This window comes from Polyodon spathula, chromosome 5, assembly GCF_017654505.1.
Source record: "Polyodon spathula isolate WHYD16114869_AA chromosome 5, ASM1765450v1, whole genome shotgun sequence".
NCBI lineage: Eukaryota > Metazoa > Chordata > Actinopteri > Acipenseriformes > Polyodontidae > Polyodon > Polyodon spathula.
The window spans coordinates 59,000,408-59,007,657 of NC_054538.1; the positions used below are offsets into that span (position 1 = coordinate 59,000,408).

Sequence of the window (7,250 nt, forward strand, 5' to 3'; positions counted from 1 at the left end):
AGACTGAATACTGGTCCTTAGTTTAACTTTTTGCACTGGCATAAAATTCCCTTATGATGTTGAGATTTTTTGGATTTATTTCCATAAAATGAATGTCCATATTTTTTTTCTTTAAGTACATTAACCAGCCCATGCTGTATTTTTTTTTTTTTTTCAATCTTTGTTTTCTTCTACTGCGTTTAACTGTTCCTCATCAACTATTGTGTATGTTCTTGCTGGTGCATTTATTTTATTTATTTATTTATTTTTTTCAGATGGACTGCTGTCTTCAGACCCTTCTTAATGTATCTGGAGGCCTAGGGCTACAGGGGCCCCCTTGGAGAACAGACCCCCCCCCCCCATTATACTGAAGAATCAGCTGATAGTCTGCGATCTGCAGTCATGCACAATCTCATACAATACCAACACAATCATGTAATTGCAATAGGCAGCGGACAGCGTTACCACTCACATCACAGTAGCTATGGCATGCAAAATAGTATGGTAGTCGGCACTACCACTAGCTCTCATCACCGACCGCATCGTTTCGAATTAAATCAACGCTAGTTGTAGTCAGTTATCAGACAGCACAGCATCATATAACATTAGACAAAAAAATTGTGTAGTCGGCGCTATACTAATAGTGTGGCCTACAGTAGGCAAGTAGTTGGTGCTACTCTCAAGCCTCCTTAACACTGCAAAGTATAAAGATACATTTGACTTACCATTGCTAGATAATATGCTTTCTTGCCTTCAAACTTGAGAAGTCCTTAATAATGTCCGTGAAGTCCAGTTGGCGAAGCAGGTCATGTTCAATGGACATGAGACTTAAATCCCCATCGTGGACCTAAGCCGGTGCTTAATCAGTGCCAACTTTGAAAACGACCGCTTACCCCCTGCGTTTGTAACCGGCAAGGTGAGAAAATCCTTAGTGCAATGTCCACATTTGGAAATACAAATTGCAGCTGTTTCTTCCGCAGCATTTGGAGCAAGTTTCTTGGAGATGTGTCACTTGTGTCACCTGTGTCACCTTTGAGAAATAAACAAACTGTATCAATTCATCAACAAGGTCCTCCTGTAGATCATTGTGATACCTCACTTGCAATTTGTGGGCAGCCGTGCCTAGTTCATCATTAGACAGCGACATTAGATTTGTCAAAAAACTGAAGTGGGCGCATGTTTCTTTGTATTTGTCATGCCTGTGTTTTAACTCGGTGTTCAATCATTGCAAAAAACACCTCAACATGAAATTGGTCTCTTCCTGCTCTGGCTCCACTGACTCATCTGATTGATGTTTTCTCTTTACATGTCGACTCTTCTCACCCTTGAACCCTTGTGACAAGTTATCTCACATGTCCTTTGCTTTATCCTCAAATGTGTCAAACTGCATACGCAGGTCCTCAACAAAATCAATGAGGGAGCTTTCTAAGTTGACTGCTGTTACCAGGTCTAGATCTACAGCTTGGAGGGCAATGTCAGTGGACTGAAAGCGTTGAAGTACTGTATTCCAAAATATGCATAGAAAGGCCGTTTCTAGCTTTGTCATTTTATTGAAAAGGGATCAGCACATCAGCACGTGTGCTAGAATTCTGTGTTGTATCCTCTGAAAGGTTTTTCAAGGACTCCTGAATATTTGCGTAATTCAGGAAAAGGGCTTTGGTGGCCTGTGCATGAGCTGACCATCGTGTGTCTGATAGGTCTTTAAGTGTCTCCACATCCTTGTTTTCGTTTGGGTCAAGTCATCTTTGATCAGTTTCCAGCAGCGGGGTGACGCAGAGCAGAAGTTGAAGAGTGACTGAATAACACGGAAAATATGGTTTGCCTCCGTGCAGCAGTTCATGCTGCTCATTTCAACTAAATTAAGAGAGTGAGCTGCACAGGGAACCCACTCTGCTGGAGGATTCACCTCTTGTGTGTGCAATCTCAATCCCTTATACATTCCTGACATGTTACTGGCATTGTCACAACACTGTCCTCTACAGTTTTGAAAATCAATGTTCATGCTCTCTAAAACGTTTGTGATTGACGGAAAAAGTGATTCACCTGTAGATAAGGATTGGTAGGAATTTCAGGAAACGTTCGTAAATCTGGCCCTCCTGTGACACGTAGCGAATAACAAACGTCAACTGGTCAATATGTGAAACGTCAGGAGTAGAATCAACTACGATGGAAAAATACTTTGCCTTTTGCACCTGAAGTATTATTTCAGCTAGTACCCTCAGTCCCATTAAAGCAACGAATTCCTCACAGATAGTGGATAATAAACATGAGGGAGTCCCCCTTCCCTTATTCCCATACTTCCTCATGTGTTCAGCGAGAAAAGGATTGAACTAAGTAATTCCAAAATTCCAAGATAATTACCATTATTGGGGGAACCGAAGAGTTCATTGTCTCCTCTAAAGACGAGGCTGTGCTCTGCCAGAAACTTGATTACAGAAACAACCCACCTGAGTACCTCACTCCAGTATGCGTGTTCCTCTTGACACTGTGTTTTAAGCACAGCATCTATACCATTGATCTGAGTACATGCAATCCATGTTAGCATTGCATTTCAGTGCGAGCTACTAGCCTCATGCTCCTCTACACAAGCGTTTGCATGTTTCCAATCACTGAACCCCGAATCAATAAATGCTGTTGAACGTGTCCCCTCTTGAAATAGATGACAAATGAAAAAATACACATTGCCGGTGGAGGGTGAGTAAAGGAGCCACTCTCGTGGCACGCACTTCCCATTTTTGAAAGATTGTGTAAATAAAGTTTTTGAGAGGCGTCTTGGTTGAGTTTTGTAAATTCTCTCTGAGGCTGAAAAATTACTGTCTTTATTCTGGCAAATAAGGGAGCCCTTGCTCACCCAATAGGATCTCACCTCCTCAGTTATCGGATTCCAACATGCCGTATCGGAGCTAGCAATAGCATTATCTGTTCCTTCAGTTTCTCCCACCTTGAGTTCGCACTTCAGTGGCTCGCTCTCATTTTTCTCCTCTGCTGCTGTGCACTCAGAGCTAACCGACTCGCCGCTCTCTGCTTGCTCCTCTGACTCATGTGGCTCTTCCTCACTTTCATTTTTCTGACACGGACTTTTAAAGAATTGAGTTAGCTTTGGGGTACTATTTGTAACCTCCTCGGCTTTAGTTAGTTTGAGTTTATTGATTTTTCTTTTTTTCACACCGCTCTCGCATTTCCGTGACATGTTTGCCGCTAGCTACTCAGCTTAGCTTCTTTTAGTTGAGCGCCAGTGAGTATAGCTAGCATAAGATTTTTTTATTGCGTCAAATAACTACGGCATTATTAGCCAACCATTATAAGTTTGACTTTACAGGGACAGCGGGGCACTCCTAGGAGGCGGGGCCTTGGGTTTTAGTCCATGTAACCCATTGGCTTAACACGGCCCTGGCTGTCTTCACTCAGAAAGTTGGTGTTGTACCAGTTATGTGGATTTTCATCCCCAGATATATTAAAGGAAATAAGCAAAATGCCTCTCATTTTTGGCAGTGGTTTTGTAACTAATAACAAATGAAATGGCATTTTCTCATGGAATTTAGAATGTAGTGGTGCCTAGTGATTTATTCAGTGTGAAGTGGCTCATTAGTATGCAAGCCATGAATTATTAAAAATAAAAACTGGAATATCTTGGTTGGATAAGTGTCCTCCCCGCTTGTAATAGCAATCCTAAATTAGCTCAGGTGTAACCAATCGCCTTCAAAATCACATATCAAGTTAAGTGGCCTCCACAGGTGTTAAATTGACATGATTCACATGATTCAGCAGTTCTTGTAGGTCCCTTCTTCTGGGTAGTGCATTTCAAAGCAAAGACTCAACCATGAGCACCAAGGAGCTTCCAAAAGAGCTCCGGGACAATGTTGTTGAAAGGCACAGATCAGGGGATGGGTATAAAAAAAAAATCAAAGGCTTTGAATATCCCTTGGAGCACAGTCAAGATGATTATTAAGATGTAGAAGGTGTATGGCATCACCAAGACCCTGCCTAGATCAGACCATCCCTCCAAACTGGATGACCGAGTAAGGAGGAGACTGAATGGAGAGGCTACCAAGAGGCCAATTCAAACTTTGCAAGAGCTACAGACTTTTATGGCCAAGACTAGTCAAAGTGTGCATGTGACAACAATATCCCAAGCACTCCACAAATCTGGTCTGTATTTTACTCAAGAAAGCCCACCTTGAATCCCATTTGAAGGATGCAAAAAAACACACAGGAGATTCTGTAGCCATATGGCAAAAAGTTTTTAGGTCTGATGAAACTAAAATGCACATTGTTTGGCCTAAAAGCATAGCCAACACAGTGCATCACCCAAAGAACACCATCCCTACTGTGAAGCATGGTGGTGGCAGCATCATGTGATGGGGATGTTTCTCATCAGCAGGGACTAGGGCACTTGTCAGGATAGAAGGGAAAATTAATGTAGCAAGGTACATGAAAGTCCTTGAGGAAAACCAGCTGCTCTCTGCATGAAAACTGAAACTGGGACGGAAGTTCACCTTTCAGCATGACAATGACCCAAAGCATACAGCCAAAGCTACACTGGAGTGGCTAAGGAACAAAAGGGTAAATGTCCTTGAATGGGCCAGTCAGAGCCCCGACCTAAATCCAATCGAAAATTTGTGGCATGACTTGAAGATTGCTGTCCATCAACGCTCCTAAAGTTACTTGACAGAGCTTGAACAGTTTTGTAAAGAAGAATGGTCAAATATTGTCAAATCTAGGTGTGCAAAGTTGGTAGAGACCTATCCCAACAGACTCACAGCTGTATTTGCTGCCAAAGGTGCTTCCACCAAGTATTAACTCAAGGGGGTGGAGACTTATCCAATTATGATCTTTCAGTTTTGTATTTTTAATATATAATTTTCTTTCTCAATAAAAAGTTTTTTCCCCTTAACAGTGTGGAGTATGGTGTGTAGAAAGTTGAAAAAAATCCCTCATTTGCATGAAACTCTGAGGCACTGACACAACAAAATGTGTAGACTTTCTATAGGCACTGTATATATATATATATATATATATATATATATATATATATATATATATATATATTAATATATATATATATATAGATATCTATCACAGTGTATATAAAGTCTACACACGAGAACTCTTGCAAGTTAGTGTGCGACACACGCTTCAGCAATGTACCCGTTTTCATACGTTGGGCAAACGTCGTGATGTTTTATACCACGCTTGGTGTAATTGTTGATTTCAGAAGTTGTAAATAGAAATATATAACCACTACAGAAATATGCGGCAACACGTCATATGTTTATATAGATGCACACAGTAAGTTATTTTGTGCATATTATAATTTTATTCACATAATACATTAATAGTCTACGTGTTATCTAGATGAGTGTATATATATAATATATATATATATATATATATATATATATATATATATATATATATATATATATATATATATATATATACAGTGCCTATAGAAAGTCTACACATTTTGTTGTGCTCTTGCAACTGTTCAATCTGTGTGCGAAGTGTTACAGCAAAAGTATACCCGTTTTGCATACATTAACAACTAAAGTCTTCAACATTTATCTTTATATATTTGGTGATGTCTTTTATACACGCTTTTGTGCCATATTCTAATTATATACTGTAATGAATATACATCAATCAATCTATTTTATATAGCACCTTTCATAGTGGAACACCATCATAAAGTGCTTTACAAGATGCAATAAATACAAGAAAATCCATAATACTTCAAATAGAGAAATGCATAAAACATGATATACAGTGGAAAGTACATAATACATGATAGTAGCATTGTACACTGAATACAGTGGAAAGTGCATAATACATGACATGAAATAGTACACTAAATACAGTGGAAAGTGCAGAATACATGATAGTAACAATACTTCAAATAGTAGCAGCAGCTAATAACATGTTATCAGGCTTAAGGAGCATGGAAAGCAAGAGAGAACAGGTTTTGAGAGCTGATTTAAATGAGCTACGGTCGGAGCATCGTGAACCAAAGCTGGGAGAGAGTTCCAGAGAGTCAGAGCCATGAAGCTAAATGAGCGTTGTCCAAGCGTGGTGCGCTTCTGCTTGGGGATAAAAAGTAAGCCAGAGTCGGAGGACCTCAGCTTGCGGGCAGGGACATAGCGAGTCAGCAGGTTGAGGAGGTACTCGAGACCTATGTGATGAAGGGCCTTGTAGGTGAGCAGGAACATAATCCTGAACTTTACAGGTAGCCATTGCAGCTGGACAAGACAGGGGGTTTATCACATTTTTTACATCTGGTAAGGACCCAGGCAGCAGTATTCTGAACTAGCTGCAGTCGGTTTATGGTGGGTGCCGGGAGAGCACCATATAGAAATTTGCAGTAGCTGAGTCTAGAGGAGACAAACATTTGACAGAGTATGTCTGCATCTGGGAAGGAAAGGTATGGACGGACTATCAAGATGTTTCTAAGATGGTAGAAGGAAGATTTGACCACAGAGGAGATGTGGGCATTAAAGGAGAGGTTGCTGTCAAGAAGTACACCAAGGCTTCGTACTGTGGGGGAAGGCAGCAGCAGACAGTTTCCGAGGTTCAGGGCAGCTATGTTGAAACTCTTAAGTTGAATTTTAGATCCTACTAGGAGGAGTTCAGATTTGTTAGTGTTCAGCAGACACCCAGGCCTCGATGTCTTGAATGTAGGCAGAGAGCCGGACCACGGCAGAGGGGCTACCAAAACATATTTGTTTTGTACACTGTTGTACGTCATTGGGATCCAAATGATGGTAAATAAGTCAACAGATATGTGTGTGTGCGTGTGCATGTGTGTGTTTGGATGACACGTATATATTCTATTGGATACCACAGGACAACATGAATATTTATTTTACAAGGATTTGATACTTGCCAAATCTGATAGTAATAAATTCAAAGAAAATGGGGCTATATGGCTGTCTGTGATTTTTCTTGTCTTTTATATTTTAAAGCATAGACGAGAAAGAATCCCTACATGAACTTGATAACGCAGCTTTGGGATGATTAGAATGCTCCATAAAAAATCAAGATAAATCATAGGTGCAGAGACAATTTCAAATGCACTTGTATTGTCAGAGAATGGTACTATACTAGAGCCACTTTGATGTCATCTGCACACATTCTGGTTTTGGATCATCCCAATCAAATTGTACTACTTGAACTTTTATAACATCCCTTTCATATCTGTAGTCGTTACATGCAATCAGTTATTGGACTGAGATAAAATCACCTTGTCGTGTCAGTGGTGTGCACTTTGATTTTAA

General features: G+C 40.3%; 1 pseudogene; it reads right to left on the reverse strand.

Annotated features, from left to right (window-relative positions):
• Nucleotides 1-1,621: 1,621 nt before the first annotated feature.
• On the reverse strand, nucleotides 1,622-3,169 carry LOC121316424 (annotated as a pseudogene).
• Between the last annotated feature and the right edge of the window lie 4,081 nt (nucleotides 3,170-7,250).